Source organism: Aotus nancymaae, unplaced genomic scaffold, assembly GCF_030222135.1.
Source record: "Aotus nancymaae isolate 86718 unplaced genomic scaffold, 86718_ANA_hifiasm-v0.15.2.pri h1tg000119l, whole genome shotgun sequence".
Lineage (NCBI taxonomy): Eukaryota > Metazoa > Chordata > Mammalia > Primates > Aotidae > Aotus > Aotus nancymaae.
This window is the reverse complement of record NW_026988534.1, coordinates 732,027-748,797: the sequence shown is the minus strand read 5'-3', so window position 1 is coordinate 748,797 and position 16,771 is coordinate 732,027. Positions and strand designations below refer to the sequence as shown.

Below are 16,771 nucleotides of genomic sequence, written 5' to 3'. Positions count from 1 at the left end.
GGAGTCATCTCATGCCACGATAGAGCATATCATGCCATGATGGAGTCACTTCATGCTGTTTTGGAGTCATCTCATGCCATGATGAAGTCATCTCATGCCATGATGGGGCATCTCATGCCATGATGGAGTTACTTCATGCCATGATGGAGTCACCTCATGACATGTTGGGAGTCATCTCATGCCATGTTGGGAGTCATCTCATGCCATGATGGAGTAATTTGTGACTCCATCCCTGAAACTGCCCTTCCTAGTCTCAGCACCATACTCTTTGAAGTTCCCAAGGGAAACCCACACATAGAAAACATAAAGACACTTCCCTCATGACTTCTGCCTCAGATGACCGGAAGTAGAGAGCCATTTGAAAATAGGAGTACTCCATCTTTAACTTCCGCAACTGTCATGCCAGAATTTCCACCTCCAGGTACCCTGATCCAGAAAATGTTCTTTAACCTGACTTTTGCTGGACGCTTGTTGATACCCTTGTTTCTTGAGAGATCAGGGGGTGGGAGCCCTCAGAGTGCTAACGAGGAGACACTCATCTGTGGGTGAAGTCGTACCTGTAGATGAAGCACTGGGGAAATTAGCAACTCATTGTAATTTAACAGAGAAAAAAATGAAAAGCTGAATCCATAGAGAAAGACACTCTTTGGGAGAATGGGAAATCTGAAATATATGGAACACTTGATTTTCTGTTCAAGTAAGTACTCTCAGGGGAGCGAAGTTTACAAGGTTTGCCAAACTTCTCCTTAAAGTTCTAGAGAGTAAATATTTTAGGCTTCGTGGAACAAAAAGTAAAATCAAGGATATTACGTAGTTACTCACATAGACACTTAACATAAAACGATTTAAAAATCTAAAAGCTCTTCTTGGCCTGCAGGCTACGCAAAAACTGGCAGCAAGCCAAATATTTCTGATCCCTGAATGACAGGCTTTGGTGTGCTATTGGAAATTTATCTTAAAAGAAAAATGAAAAGAAGAAGAAGAACAACAGCAACATCCAAAAACTTAGCTATGGGTAAATTTAAGTTTATAATAATATAGTCTTAAAATCAATAAAGTACCTTGGATCTGACTTCCATTTTAACAGCTTAACTTAAGTACTTTTAAAGGCAGGGATATGAATTGGGATTTGTTGACCTCAAAGGTCTCAGAACAAAATTTGGTTTCCCCTGACTTTATGGTTTCAGAGTTGATATTTTTAAAGTGGACTGAGAAATATCGAGAATGTCAGCTTCCCAAGTTATACCTTTCCTTCAAATGCTCTTCTGTATGACAGTTTATGAGACTCTGTTCTCAGAAAACACTTGGAAATGAAAATAATTGCCTTGTTCTAGAAGAAATATTTCAGAAGTGAAGACACTATATTTTTATTCAGTGGATAAAAGAGGAAATATAGTGTTCATTCTTCTTAGAGTGGTATTGCTGATAGCTCATTTGGGAATATCACATATAATTATTCAAGCTCCCCTAAAATTACTAGATAAAAGACAACAGGAATGACTTGAAGATGGGCATGCTGGATATTTACCAATATCATTCTGAACATCTTAAAGCATATTTTTGGGCATTGTAACCTCTGCATGTCAATTATGTCTTTGGAGATAAGTTTTTATTGTGGACCCGTACCTTGTCATAGTAGAAGCAGAAACCCCTGTTAGAGATTAGTGCAGTCATTTCAGAAAGGGAAGATAAAGGATTAAATAAGGTTTGTAACACCCTAGAAAGTTGTCTCAGAATTGAGATATATTTTGAGAGTCCAATTTGCTAATGAACTGTATGTGGAAGGTGAGGGAAAGAGTGAAGACAAAGATGAATCCTGCATTTCTGGTCTATTAAGTTGGGTACATTATGGAACTAATTCCTGAGATGAGGGGAGTGTATGGGAGAGAATTTAAAAATTCTGCTTTGTGAATGACATGATTGAGACTCCTGAGATCTCCAAGTAGAAATATTAAGGAAACCTTTGGATGGTCAGGGTAGATGTTAGAGATGGAAGTACAAACACAGGAATTATCAGCTTTTGGAGGATTTGAAGCCATCCATCTGGATGCAATCACACAGAGAGAAGAGGAGGGTGTGGTTAGAGAAGGGAGGTCTCTACCCTGGAACCTCCACTGTGTAGAGTCTGGAAAGATTGAGAGGATTCACAAAGGAGGCAGAATCAGTGAAGTAGGAAGAGGAGTCACAAAGGAGGCAGAATCAGTGAAGCAGGAAGGGTCCTAGAAGATAACAGGAGAAAGCCTCTCAAGAGAGTGAAATTCTACAGTCAAGAAGAAATGAGCACTGACATTAAAAGCAGCCAGAGCACAGTTTGTAGCAACCCAAGGAGGCAATTGTGAGAGGTGAAGCCCGGTTGGAGGGGCTTAAAAAGAGAAAAGAAAGTATCTACAGACCCTTGCTCTTCAAGGTGTGGTCCTTGATGGAGAATTATTGGCATCACCTGAGAGCTTATTAAACTTCTTAGGTATTCAGAATCTCTCTCTCTCTCTCCCCCACCCTTATTTATTTATTTTAGAGATGGGGTCTCACTATGTTGCCCAGGCTGCAGTGCAGTGGCTATTCAAGGACACAATCATAACGCACTACAACCCCAAGCTCCTGGGCTCAAGAGATCCTCCTGCCTCAGATTTCCAAGTAGCTGAGACTGCAAGAATACTGAAGACCTACTGAATCAAGCCCAAATTTCAGAAAAGTATCTAGATTATTTGTCTGCAAGTTTAAGAAGTGCTCGTCAGTATCTCTGTTGAGGAGTTTGCTGCATAAATGAGTAGAGAGAAACAAGGCCATCCTCCATTATAGCAAAGGAAGATGTCACGTAGAGGATTATTTTTTTAAGGTAGGAATTAATACAATGGATATTTATCCTGATTGAGATCTCTTAAAGAAGGAAACACTTTTTATGGCTGCCTAGTATTCCATGGTATACCATGAATGGGTACCTGGGTTGATTCTATGTCTTAGCTACTGTAAATAGCACAGTGATGAACAAATGAGAACATGTGCTTTTTGGTATAAGTGGTTGGTCAGGGAGAATTAAAAATTGATGACTAAACACTGCATACAGTCAGAAATTAATATTGTAATTGTTTATTTTAGTTTTAAAAACTGATAAATTTCTATGTGAGTTTTTATCTCTTTGCAGTAATTAAAAAATTTGTGTCCAGACATTCTCACTTAAATGTTTTATCATCTTCATTTTCAAAACGTCTTTAAAGACATGTAAAGAATCACTCCAGGGATTGCTATATATAGATATCTAGATTGCATTGTCCCAAACTAGCTAGTGGACTAGTAATTTGCCATTTAGAAAATTTATTCTGAATATGATCATATTTTCCTAGGTGTGGCTTAGATTAATTTTTTGGCCCTGAGAGTGTGTGTGTGTGTGTGTGTGTATGTGTGTGTGTTAGTATAAAATTTCAAAATCTTAAATCTACCACTTTGCTCCTAAACAACATGAGGCTATTATTGTTTTCTAAAAGAAGATGAGCAAGCTGTACTCCTAAGATTTTAGGCAGACGTATGAATAAAACTATGCCTTATATACTTGAAAAGTCAATTATGTAGCAACTTCCACTAAATTATATTGTGTATCCACTGTCTTACACACAGAACTCCATTCAAAATATACTGTACAATAAAAATATTATTTGGTGCATTACTTCATCAAACATTTACCAAAAAGTGTGACATTTGCAAAGGAACTTGTTATATCAAAGATACATCAGTTCCTTGTATTTTCTAAGGTGAGTATAAGCACCAGAACCAGAGGCCTTGGCAAATATGATAGGTTATCTTCTGTAATTACAATCAATCAGTAGTTAGTGGTGCTTATTGCAAAATAGGTACAATGTCTAATTTATTGGCAAGAGTGTAGGTGCTAATTTTGCTTGTAAATGAATAGAACAAGTGTTTGCAAATTAAATCAAGCAGCTGCTTCACAGTCGGTAATACTAATAGCTACCAACAGAACTCTAAGCCATTACTCTAAATTGTTTAATGAACTGCTTTTAATATGTAGTAAAGTAGAACCCTGATTCCTTAAAAATGTTGGACTGGAACTTAGTTATTTAACTTCAATTGACCTCTCAATGGCTCCCCTGCCATTATTATAGTAGGGTAGAGCTAAGATTTAAAAAGTACATTTAATAGAGATTAAAATACCAATATATTTAAATGCAGACATGTTGGCTATATCTGTGATTTACACTCATATATATAGTCTATATGTTTAGATTTTCAGCTATTGAGTTTAGGCTGTTATAAAGAACACTACTAGGCTACTTATTCTTTTCTATTTATTGTCACCTAAATAGCATCCTCAGTTGATGAAAATGATAGGAAACCATAAATGTAATCCCAACTTTCTGAGGCAGTTACTGAATAATACACATCTTAAAAACTGTATAGAATTATCTTAAAAGTTTTATGATTTGTAAAATATTGAAAAGTTTGATGTCAGCCTATGTTCTGGTCCTAGTAAGGTTTCATTCATTTGGAAGTATATTAAAGGTCCATATAGTGAGCGTAAAATGATAATGACTTCCTGCCAAACTGTGTGTCATAATTAAAACTATTAACTACTCTTTCTTCATTACTTTAAAACATCATCAACTTGACAATGGAATTTTCACACAGGAATTTTAAAGTAAACTGAATACACAGATAAGTAGTAGATGACAACATCTATTATAACAAAACTTGTCTTTGGACATTTTTAGCTGGTATTTGGAAGCATCATCTTTTATGTGGTGTCCATAGTAAAAGTCTGTAAGTTTCTATGTGGCACCTATCATGAAACAATGCATTTCAAACAAATTTAATTTTGCTGTCACCATATTTAAGATTATACTTGGCAAATTAAGTATCTATAGTCATAAAACTGAATATAACCTAATATAAGTTCAATCTACAACACATACAGAAGTGTTGACGGTTAATATTAGGTAAACATAAGAAGTAAACATTTCATGACATACAGTTCAATTTAGCTTACTAAATATTTGTCTGTTTAGAAATTACATAGACTATGAATTAAATAATGTAAATATATTTTAATTTTTAACCAAAAATAGTTACTTAGAGAGTGTTACTGGAAAGTTATCAAGGAGAATCATAACAATCTCTTTTAGCAGCAAGTTAGGTGACTTTTATTATATTATTTTATTACAAGCTTTGAAAAATTGTCAAAGCTTAGAATTTTATAATTTTTTTCAGTAGCTACAAAGCACAATGACTAGAGGTGATACAATATTTATAATAGCACTAAAACATGGACATGAGGGAAAGATTAAAATAATTCTGATTATGGCATGTCCATACTAAAGCAATGTTTAAAGAGTTTATCTACAAGGAATTTTTTTGAAATATGAAAACTCTTACACATTCTTCAATATTTATAATACAGATATTGCTTGAAAATATGTTGTGTATATGAAGATTGTGAATAGCTCATAGATAAAAAATATGCATAGGTATATTATTTTTCTATTGCCATGTAATAAATTACCAACATTTTAGCAGCTTAAAACAGGAGACTATTACCTTGCAGTATCTTTAGGTCAGAAGTCAAGCAGTGCATGGTTGGGATGTCTGCTTAGGGTATTATAAAACTGACACCATTCTAGCTCCCTTTTCATAAGCCCTCCTTGTTGTACTGGAGGACCACATTAGTCCCTAATCATTGGGGTCCCTCCCAATAATGGCAGCAACAGGAGTGAGGGCTGTGGAGTGGAAAAACTAGTGGCCTGCCTGCTACTTCTAGGAGCTCTGTCCCAGGAAAGTGCAGAGCTCCTACTAGCCTGAGATCCCAGGCGAGAGGTGCCTGGGCTTCCAGGTTGGGACGCTCTGCACGGTGAGGAGTAGCAGGGACAAGGTCCTATGTGGAAAACTTTGGCTGCCTTTCTGTGAGACAGCTGTATTGTGCTGGGGGTCTGCACTAGTCCCTCATCATTACTCTCCCTCCCAAGCCAGAGGACAACAGGAGTGAGGGCTGTAGTGAAGCAAAAATGGTGCTCTGCTTGCTTACCTGTGGGAGCTACATCTCAGGGAAGTGCAAAGCTGCTCCTGGCCTGAGAGCTCAGGTGGGGCTGGGGAGGCCATGCTAGGGTCCCAGACCAGTTGGGCTTATTCAGAGAGGTGCAGTCAGGGAGAAACCTGCTGTTCATCTGCTGCTCAGTCCATATGGATTCCACCCCCACTCTGGGGACATGCAAGGGAACCTGGCCTCCCTCATTGCTGGATCTGCAGCCAGTTGTTCTGGGGGCTGTGGGTTGTCCCAGGGATCCAGGGGACTTTGCATGTGCCTGAGTGGCAGCTCTGCTGAGAATCCATGTAGTTCTCCACATCAGTCTGGAACCCCCAATGCAGGGGGATCATGGGGGATCTCTAGAGTTCAGGTTTGCAAAGGTCCATGGCAGAAGTGTGGGTCCCCAGGTCCTGTCACTATTCACCATTTCCCCACAGTGAGGGGTCTCCCCTGGTTCTACACTGCTTCTGAGTAGGCGGTTGTCCTATCTCTTCTTTGTTATCTGTGGGTTGCACTGAGGAATCAATATTCCTCAGTGAATCCCAGTGTGTCCACCCATATGATCCAGTTGAAGAGCTTGTGTTTAACTACCATGCCTTATTCTCTTTGTAAAAGTGATGCATGCTAGCTGCTTCTAGTCATTCCATATTTTATACTTGGGTGGGAAAGCGTGTAGTCTAGGATAACAGCCACATTGTAACCAAGTCTACATATACAACTTGCTGCATGACAGCCAGTAAGTCAAGAGACAGGTGTTGGAACAAGGAAAGCAACTTTATTCAGAAAGCCAGTAAACTGAGAACATGACAGTCTAGTGTCTTAAAGAACAGCTTAAGTTAGTATAAACTTTAAACTCCCTTTTATGTTAAGGAAAGGGGAAGAGGAGGAGATTAAAGTCAAGAGGTGACGGTCAACTGCAGACGTGAGCACCAGTGAAGTCCTGAGGACGCTGTGAAGCTTCTTTGCTCTTGGTCAGCTGACTTCAGATAACACAGGTCAGGTCACAATGTTTCTAGAAATCAATTTTTAAAAAAGGCAGGTGTATCCAAATTATGTCTACAAAGTTGGTCTTGTTCACATGGCTAACCTTCGTTTTCCCCGACAGGTAAACCAGTGATGGCTGTCAACCAAAATTTTGCTTAACACATTATCCAGGTCAGTTTCATTTTCAAAAAACTGCTTTACATCTTTTCTCCTTTAGTTTCAAATGTTTCCAATCTTTACATTTTAGATAGAACAGTCTGAATTGTATAAGAAAAACAAAATCTCAAAGTAGCCTTAAATTAGTAGTACTATAAACAGTGAGTTTTATCTCAACATCAGTAGCTTAATATCAGCAGATTCAAAGCAGACAAAAAAGGAAAGAGAAATAGAAAGCTTTACTTAACTCTGTAGTTGCAGGTTGACCATTTGAGCTCTGAATTTTCCTTGCTGTAATTTGCCTATCAGTTTTAAAATGCGCACAAGGATGGCCCATAATATGCGACCAGATGGAGTCCTAGAAAACCTGGCAATCTTTTGAACTTTCTCATGTTTTTACACATGTATGCCACAAGAGTTTCTTTCCTAAGTGGGTCAGTTACTCATTGCACTGACCTGATGTGTCTTGCTGTGCCCTTAGTGTGGGTGTTCCTGAGTCAGTCATTCTAAGCCTCCCTCTACTGATACATCATAATGATCCATTTCAAGATCATTCTTCAGAGGGAAATTTGATGACAGCCATCTGGAATTGACTATTTTTTAAATAATTAACTTGATAAATAACAAGATCTCAAAAAATAAAAAAGATTAATTTAGATGGATGCAGAGGAAAATTGAAGAAGAATGGGAAGACAAACAGTAACAAAGTGGGTGAGTTATAATAGTTTCTACATCCCACACTAAAGTGACAGAAAATAAAATATCCCTAGATGTGGAAAACTAAAATTTTTGTATTTACTCTAAACTTGATGAAAACTCTGATCTTTTATTGTCAGAAAACAAGCAAAAATATTTTCTCCCCCCAAAATGTAAAATCTATATATATATGCACGTGTATCTAAATATATACATATATAACATGTACATATATATTACAATACAGCACACATATGTATTACAATTTTATGTTCAACAGAATTCTGATTTATAATAGAGTTAATTTAATTTTTAACATTTGCCAAGGTATACACACAGCTCTCTTTTTATAGTATGAGCAGATACATCAGTCATCTTATAAAAAGTTGATTTTTATCTCAGAGAAAATTGCATCTCAGAGACTGTTTTGCAGTGCTGACTGTTAACACATTCTTGAATGTTACCTATAAAATTTAACAAGATAGTTGTTCAGGCCTATATGCTTGAATTCCCATTCTAGAAACTTAGTGAACTTAAGCAACTGTTTTCCCCATGCATGACCAAGTCACGCACCCCACTCAAGCTTATCTTTAGTTTGTGAAGATATGCATCTTGTGAGAATTTAAAAACATAAATGGAGAGTATGCAATAAAGATTTTCGATTGTTATTTTCTTTTTCAAAAACATTTTGTTATGCAAATTTCAAATGTATTAATATAAATGTAGTAGTATACCCTATACTTACGTACCCATAACTCAGCTTCAATAATGATCTACATTGCACCATTTTTATCTCCACCAGCTACTGAACACCACTTGATCGTGATGATGATGATGATTACAATAAAGATTACAATTCCTTTTTGCAGTATAACTAAAAGCAGTATTATGATATAGAGTGGAATTTATTGAAATGGCCAAGAATATTACATTTAGTATTAATTAAGTGTAACTTTAGAGAGACTGTTGGCTACATTTCAAAAAATACAAAATATTAAGGCCATTCAAAAAGATTTAAATTCTAGAGAAAGGTATGCGTAATAAGACATTAAATGCAGATGCAGCTAAGAAGCATTTTCTAGTACATGATATATATTTGGAAAAATTTTCTGCTGAAGGTTACTTTATAAAGAAATAATTTCAGGTATAGTTTGTATATTGAAAAATCATTTAAGTGTAAAAATGATTTAAATTAACATATCTTACATGATCATCAATAAAATAAAACTTATTGACCAATAAATGAATATTTCAAAAATGAGTTATTTATTATTCCTAGCACATTTTTCTATTAAAAATAGTCAAAATTGTCTACATATATCATATACATTTTTGGAGTAGTAATTTCCACATGCTCTTCAGGAAAAAAGGTGAATTCTCTTCCTAATTTTTGAAAGAATACTTCATAGAGTGTATTATTTTTTCAGAAATGGTTTCAATCATCCAAAGATCTAAACATTTAAAAGACTTTACTGTGAGTCTACATAAATGTATGCATCTCTATATCTTGGGATGAAGCCAAAAGTAGCCTCATGGAAATTCCATTTGGGCAAGTTAAGTGACGTGGCTGTCCATCTCATCTCCATCAATGTCTTCTTGATACCTCATGTCACCATTTCTCCAATCTTGGCTTTATACTTATACTTGTTTCTGGCCCTACTCACATTATCAGGGATACTAGTGTTAAAAGAAATGTTCAGATATTTGTTAAAATGGTAAGAAAGACTCTATTCAGAACTATTGCCATAGGTGTGGAGACCATTACAATAGGAAGAGAGATCAGGCTCAGCTCTGAACGCAATAAAGGCAGCTAGGGACTTATAGCCAGTTAATGGAATAAAGGTGTCAATGTAGGAAGAATTGGATTAAGGTAATGGGGATTTTTGCTGAACTATCTTAATAGAATTTTTCTTGAAGGTAGAGCAAAGGATTATACATCAAAGGGGGGGGAAGAATTTACTCAGTTATAATCAAACATCGAGGGTGGGGGATTCTCTAAATTGACATAGTAGGATTCTTGATAAAACTGGAATGGGCAGGACACAGAGAGGATGGGGGCTAAGGTCTACACCTAGTCAAGAAGAGGGCTCAGAGGAGCTGCCTAAGTTTTGTTCAAGGAGAGACTGTGTCAGCATGTCGTGTTTGAGCTTTATATCTCACCCAATTTAGGATACTCTGACTGCATGAAGGGCAGAGGGGAGGCTACAGAGTCCAGTGAATTTGCCAGTTGACATTTCTCTGCTGTTCCTAAGACCATGGCCTGACCCCCGTCTAAGCTGGCTAAGCTTCTGATCTAGTGTTTGGGGGCTGTTTATGCATGTAGCCTTATAAAATGCTGATTTTTCTAAAGAGAAACCCAAAAGACAAAGCATTGACTCTATCATCATTCCTTGAGGGTTATCAGTACACTCTCCTGGTTAAGATAGTACCTCTTCTCAGCCTGGCCAAGATGGTGAAACCTGGCTCCACTAAAAATGGAAAAATTAGCCGAGTATGGTGGTGGGAGCCTGTAATCCCAGCTACTCAGGAGGCTGAGGCAGGAGAATCGCTTGAACCCAGGAGGTGGAGGTTGCAGTGAGCCTACCACACCACTACACTGCAGCCTGGATGACAAAGACAGATTCCATCTATAAAAAAAAAATGTTAGTACCTGGTCTCAGACTCTAAAGTTGGTTTATAGTCTATGATTGAGACTATCCCATCAACAACATGTCAAAAGCAGACCACAATTTAGGGTGGGCATGGACACTACACCGTAGGGCAGCCTGCAGTTGCAGAGTCATAAGAATTCTTACATCTTGCTTTTCAAAAGTCTGAACATTTTGGGGTGTTCACTGTTAACTAGAATACATTTTTTCTTTCCCTGCCACTATGGGCTAACCTACTGTGTGAAACGTTATTTTTTTCCTGATTTTTCTCATTAGATTGAGGAAACAGCCATTCTCTTCTACACCTTCTCTTACTTTTATACTATATTTTTACATATTCAATGGTTAGGAGAATTCCACACAGGGAGCAAGGACACTCATTTTAAGTGTAAATTAGAACATATCAATTCTGAATCTGATGGAGGCAAAACTATATGAATTGAAAATTATTTAGGTCAGTGATATAGCATCAACATCTACTACTACATTTCAAATGTCAGAACTTTCTAAGTAGTCTTCTGCTAATCGATAGCAGTTCTGATTACTGTGTCACTTAAAATACTTCCAGACACAAGTAACAGTAAAATCAAATAAAAATGATCTAAGATCTTTAAGAATGTATTTTATCACATAGATAGAAGTCTAGATTTATGGCAGTCTGCCAGATAGGCTCTAGAATAGCCCACATGCCACTTTGTGTTTATGCCCTTGTAAGGTCTCCTACCCATAGGCAGAAATTGTGACCTCTTCTAATCAACAGACTAAAGGTAACAGATGTATGTGATGTTGTATACATGATTATACAGCATAAAACTATAAGCCATGTCCTGGATTATTTCCTTGATGCTTTTGAGACAGCAAGTAGTCATGTTAGCAAAGCCTATCTAACAAGGAACTTAAGGTGTCAACCAGCTGATAGCCAATAAATACTGAAGCCCTCAGTTTGACATCCCAAAGGAACTTCATTCTTCCAACAAACATGTGAACTTTAGATTCTTCCCCAGTTGAATTTCAGATGAGAACATGGTTCTGACAACACCCTGATTGCAGTCACATGAAATGCTGAAACATTGGACCCAGCCATTCCATGGCCAGACACTGGACTTACACAAACTGTAATAAATGCGTTATTTATGGAACTTAGTTCATGGAAATATTGTTATGCAGCAAAAGAGAACTGGTACAGGCAGTTTGAAAGTTGGCTAATTATGTGGCTCGGAAACATGGCTCTGGTTTTGTATTGATTTTTTATATATATATCAATTGAATTTACTACAAGTTACTAAGCTCCAAGGCACATTACAGTGTTCTCTTAACTACAGAAATGTATAAAGGACAAACAGAGCAGATTCTCCATGTCTAGCATTTTGCTCTACTGTTCAAAAGCATCCGTGCATCAATAAAGTAAAAACAAAACAACACGTGTAGATCCAACAGATTCAGGTCAGTAGAAACCAAAACATTTTCCCCTTACAAACTTGCAACAAAAAACGCCCCATCCCCCCCACACCCCCCCTTACCATTTTGCAAACAAAACAGAAAAACGAAACAAAAACAGAACAAAATAAAGTGAAGACTTCAACACTTGGGGCAGTTTAGAAGGAAGCTTTCACCATTTTATAGCGTCTTTTTTTTTTTTTTTAGGCAGCAACACTGGCCTTGGCAAAAAAAAAAAAAAGTCTTTTTCTTTTGTGTCTGTTTCTCCTTTCAGAGAGTGCACAACATTTATAAAAATACACACCAGCAGCAGTCGTTGCTAAGGGCTGTTAATTCTGTACCTAGGCAAACATTCTGCCACCAAATAAATGCTAACGAATATGATGCAAACGACCCAACCAATATGATACTGCTTAACACAAACCAGCTTATCCTTCAAATGAAGAAGTTACATACCTTTGTTTCAAAATATGGAAACTTACGACGAAAATAATGTCTATACATACGACTAACTTTTCGCAGTTTTGTTATATTCACAATTCTACATCTTGGGGGTGAGGGAAGGGAGGGTTGAGGTGGATGGGGGTGGGGCCCTCAGGATTGGAGAGGAGCTGGTCTGGGGCAAAGGATATGGCTGCCCAGTGGTTCAAGGGTCTCTCTCCTTTTTCACTTTAACATCCCCAGCTAAGATAGTCGTGATTTCGCCTTGCATGAAGGCCCAAGGTACATTCGACCCGACTAGGGGGCATTTCTCTCCGCTGGGGCAATACACCTCGCCAGTGGCCCCCTGGGCCTTGATACTCTCTCTAGAGCAAGGGAAGCAAAATTTGTGGCTGGGGATGGACAGGCACTGAACGAAATGCGTGTCCTCCAAACGGTCGTGGCAAATGGTGCAGCAGAGGGGTCCGCTGTTGGCCATGGGGGAATCCGGAATGTTTTGGGGGTGCACTTGGTCCATGCCCGGATGGGCACTAGGCGGTGGGAGCGTCACCTGTAAATTCACGTCCCCTTTATGTGATGCCAAGCGGCGCTGCCCCGGCACGGAGGTCGGCAAGACTGGGTTGCTGCTGTTGCGCCGCGCGGACGCAGTGGTAGAGTGCACGGAACTATCATCTTTGTGCGAGTGCGCAGTGCCCAGAGTATCTGCCATCGACATGAGGGCGGCCATGGGGGACAGACCGTTCTGGGAGGGTGACTCAGGTGGGGTGGTCCGGTTGGAATGGGGTCCCAGAGGTGGGGTCGGCGGAGGCGGACCCCCTGCCGCGTGCCCCCCGCCGAGAAGCCCCCGGCGGACATGGTGAGCTTCAGCGCCTCGCTCTGGTTTGCCATCTGCTGCTGCCTCTGCTGTTCCTCGCGCAGCTTCAGTGCGCCCTCGGCTGGGTCCGGGGGCTCGGGGAAGGCCTTCCTCTTGTGCAGACTGGCGGCTGCGCCCCAGTCCGAGGGCACCGTGGACGGCAGGGCCCCGGTCCCCGGGGGTGCGCTGGGGGCGCGGCTCAGACTCACCAGTGCCGTGAGCAGCATGGGCCAGCTGGCGTCCAGGTAGGGCTGGGGCAGCATGTCGGCGCCAGGCACGCCCTCCTTGAAGAAGGGCACGGCCTCAGGCAGCAGGTCCCCAAGCAGGCGCCAGTCCCCGGAGCCGTGCTTCTTTTCGTACTCCAGGTACTTGAAACGCAAGGACAGGCCCCGGCCGAAGTCCTTCGTGCAGTCCTGGTACATCTGCTTGGCCACACCAGACGCACTGGAGTACACGTTGCCCGAGCCCGTGGGGTACTCAATGAACAGCTTTAATTCGTAGTCCATACCGGGCTTGGAGACGGCGTCGAAGGCGAAAACGCGGCCCAGCAGCGAGTGGTCCTTCTTGAAGCGAACCTCGTAGGGCGTGCAGCCCGCCAGCGTGAGCAGCGTGTCTCGGACCATATTGGGCTTGTTGGCCCACTCCTCGGCGCGGTTGCGCAGGCTCTCGCTCAGCTCGGCCAGGACCTCAGCGTTGCGCTGCTTCTCCTTCAACTCACGCGGAGGTCCGTGCTCGATACCGAGCCCGGCCTCTTGCCACCAGCACCCACGCCCACCTCCGTCACCGACGAAGAGGTCGAAGACGACGAGGACGACGTGGCCGATACACCCGGGGTACCCCTGAGACAAGCGGGGTCCCCGGGAGCCCCTGGGGGAGAAGGCGTCGGGGGCCCACGGCTGCCCAGCGCTTGAGGCAGGGGTCGGGGGAGGACCGCAGTGCTGGCCGGGCCATTAAGCAGTGTCTGCGGCAGCAGGTTGGGGGGCACGGTGAGCTGGGGACCTCCGCCACCTCCCGGGTTGGGCAGCCCCCTCACCAAGCCCACCGTGCATCCCACGCCGAGACGCCACTGACACCGCCGCTGAAGAAGAGTTGGGTCTCTGGCGGTTCCGCTCTGGGGGTCCCTCCTCTGTTGCTGGTTTGGGGAAGCCGTTTGGGCCCCCCAAGCCGTTGGGCAGCCGCGCGGCGTGGCTGCTGCTTCCTAGGCTCACGGCGGTGGCGGGTACTGGAAGCGGATGCGCTGTTCCACGGCGGCGGCGGCGGCGGCGGCGGCGGCGGCGGCCACGCTCAGGCCTAGCGCTCCAGGCCAGACGGGGCCGCCAGCACCGCAGGTTTGCTGGGACCATCTACGTGGTTGAACTGCTGCTGTTGCTGCTGCTGCTGTTGTTGCTGCTGCTGCTGCTGTTGTTGCTGCCGCTGCTGCCGCGGCCGCTTCCTTAGCCGACAGGGCCACCGTCTTGATCCCGACGGGCGGTGGCGACCCGGGGGAGCGGCCGTCCTGGAAGCAGCCGTGAGCCCGCTTTCGATCACGAACTCGATGCGATCGGCGCCCTTGTAGTTGACGCAACCGCGGCACCGACATGATGCCGGCCCTGGGGAAGGTAGGCCCCCGCCCAGGCTGTCTCCGCGGCGCCTTCTCCTGCGGGAGGACTGGCGGGCTGGGGAGGGAGTCCGACTGAGGGGGAGGGAGGAGGGGGGCGAGAAAGTTCTGCCCAGGGGCTGGAGGGCGCGCGAGTCTCCACCGCCCACGCAGCGCCTCACGGTGGGGGCTCCACCGCCCGGGCGGAGGACGGGTTCAGCCCGCTCTTCGCCCCCACCTCCTACTGCTGTTGTCTGGTCGCGAGGGGAGCTCAGGAGCCTTCTTCCTGGTGCTGCGGACTTCGGCTGGAAGCTCCAGGCCTGAGGGGAGGGGGCGAGGGTGCCCGGTGCTGGCCGCCGTTGCCTCTTGGCTCCCTCCCCAGAGTGGCGGGTGCGTGGAAGCTCGAAAGGGGACGTCTCTTCCTTTCCCCAGGGGCCCCCCTATGAGCTGAGTCCTTTCCCCGACGGGGCCCCTGGGGCGAGGGCTAGAGGGTTCAGTGCCACCCGGTGTCCAGGTCCAATCTTGCTGAAGCCGCTGCTTCCCCGGAGGGCCGGGGGAGGGGGTGGTAGCCGAGAAAGGACGTTCTCCCCTCCGTGGCGTCGGCCGTTCCGCTGGCAGCGGCTGGGTTTGCACCCCAGAGGGAGCCGCCGCGGCCACTGCTTCCAGGACGCACAAGAGGAGAGGAGGGCACGCATGCAGGCGCCCGCCGCTCCCAGGCCTGGCCGGCGGCCGGGCCGCCGCGGCTGGCGGCGCTCACGTTGGCTGCAGGGCGCTCGCGCGGCGCCTCGGCCCGGTTCGCATCCCTTCCCGCTCGTGCTCGCGCTCGCCCGGAATGTGGGGTTGTGATTGTTACTCTACGTTCCGGAAGCGCGTCTCGGCGATCCTGCTCCGGCTGCGGCTCGCGCTGTCCCCGGCTTGGCCACGCAGGATGCCCTGTATTGATGTTATTGCTGCAAAACCAATCATCCAAAACATAGTGACTTAAAACAACAATCATTTTATCATGTTCCATAATCTGTGAGCCAGGAATTCTGGCAAGGCACAGCTAGGTAAGTAATGCTTCTGTTCTTCATGATTTGGTGGTATTTAATTCATGCCTGATTTGGCTTAAAAGGTCCAAAAAGGTCTCACTCAAATGCCTGATAGTTTGGCAAGGTTAGCTAGACATCTAGGTGACAGGGATCAGCTGAGAAACTTTTTCTATCAATATAGTTGCAGTCTCTCTCCATGTGGCCTCCCTAGCAGGTAGGTTTGGATTACTACTTGAATTACTCATGAGGCAGCTAATGGTTCTAAGGGCTAGATATCTGAGAGATAGAAGTTGAATCTGTCCATTTCTGAAAAGTCCAAGGTGTTGGTCAAAGCAATTACAGGGTCTTATCAAAGGAGATGTGGTCATAGACCCTATCTCTCAATGGCAGGATTGTTAAAGACATTTTGGTCATCTGAATCCACTACAGTCAGTATCTTAGTTATTCTCGAAAGGTCAAGAGCTGTCTTCTTAGTACCAAGTAGTTCTTACTACACAGTTATTTCCAGAGGTAAGAAGAAACTCATGTTTTCTATTTTTTTTTTCAGAGATTGAGGAATGTTTTCTCAGAAGCCTTCTCTATTAAGTTGCATGGTATTCTCAGATTTACAGTAATCATATAATATACAGTAATACTAATCATACTACTCAACAAGGTAGTATTTACATATCATATGTGAATATTATTTAGTTCTTATAAAAACAGATTAAGTACTAGTATTTTTCCATTGTTATCGTTTTTCCCTTTTCAAGTGCACTAATTCTCAGAAGTCCATAATAACCACTGAATTAATCAACTTTTGTCAATTTTACAGATGTCAATGTCTGAAGTGATGGGAACATATATGTATATATGGGAATATATATGTATATATATATACATATATATTCCCAAGTGTTAGGAATATATATGTATATATGT

General features: G+C 42.8%; 1 pseudogene; it reads right to left on the bottom strand.

The window, feature by feature from the left end:
* Positions 1 to 12,593: 12,593 nt before the first annotated feature.
* On the bottom strand, positions 12,594 to 15,831 carry LOC135272634 (probable E3 ubiquitin-protein ligase IRF2BPL; annotated as a pseudogene).
* Between the last annotated feature and the right edge of the window lie 940 nt (positions 15,832 to 16,771).